Raw genomic sequence first — 242 nt, 5'->3', positions numbered from 1 at the left:
AGGAAGGACAAGGTAGAAGATGAAGGGAAAAAAGGAATGGGGGTGATGATAAATCTTGTGAAAGAGGAGACAGGAAAATGGAAAAGGGAGAATTCAAAGCAAGAAGGGGGAGATGAGGAGGTAAATAAATGAGGGGATAGAAGCCATAAGAGGAGGAGGCTCATGATAGAAGAAACGAGCCCAGAGAAGTCGTGATGGATGGCGCGAGATACACTAGGCCAGGTCACGCCAGGTCGTTAACT

Source organism: Penaeus monodon, chromosome 30 (genome assembly GCF_015228065.2).
Source record: "Penaeus monodon isolate SGIC_2016 chromosome 30, NSTDA_Pmon_1, whole genome shotgun sequence".
Classification (NCBI taxonomy): Eukaryota; Metazoa; Arthropoda; class Malacostraca; order Decapoda; family Penaeidae; genus Penaeus; species Penaeus monodon.
The sequence above is the reverse complement of the archived record's forward strand: the minus strand, read 5'-3'. Positions refer to the sequence as shown.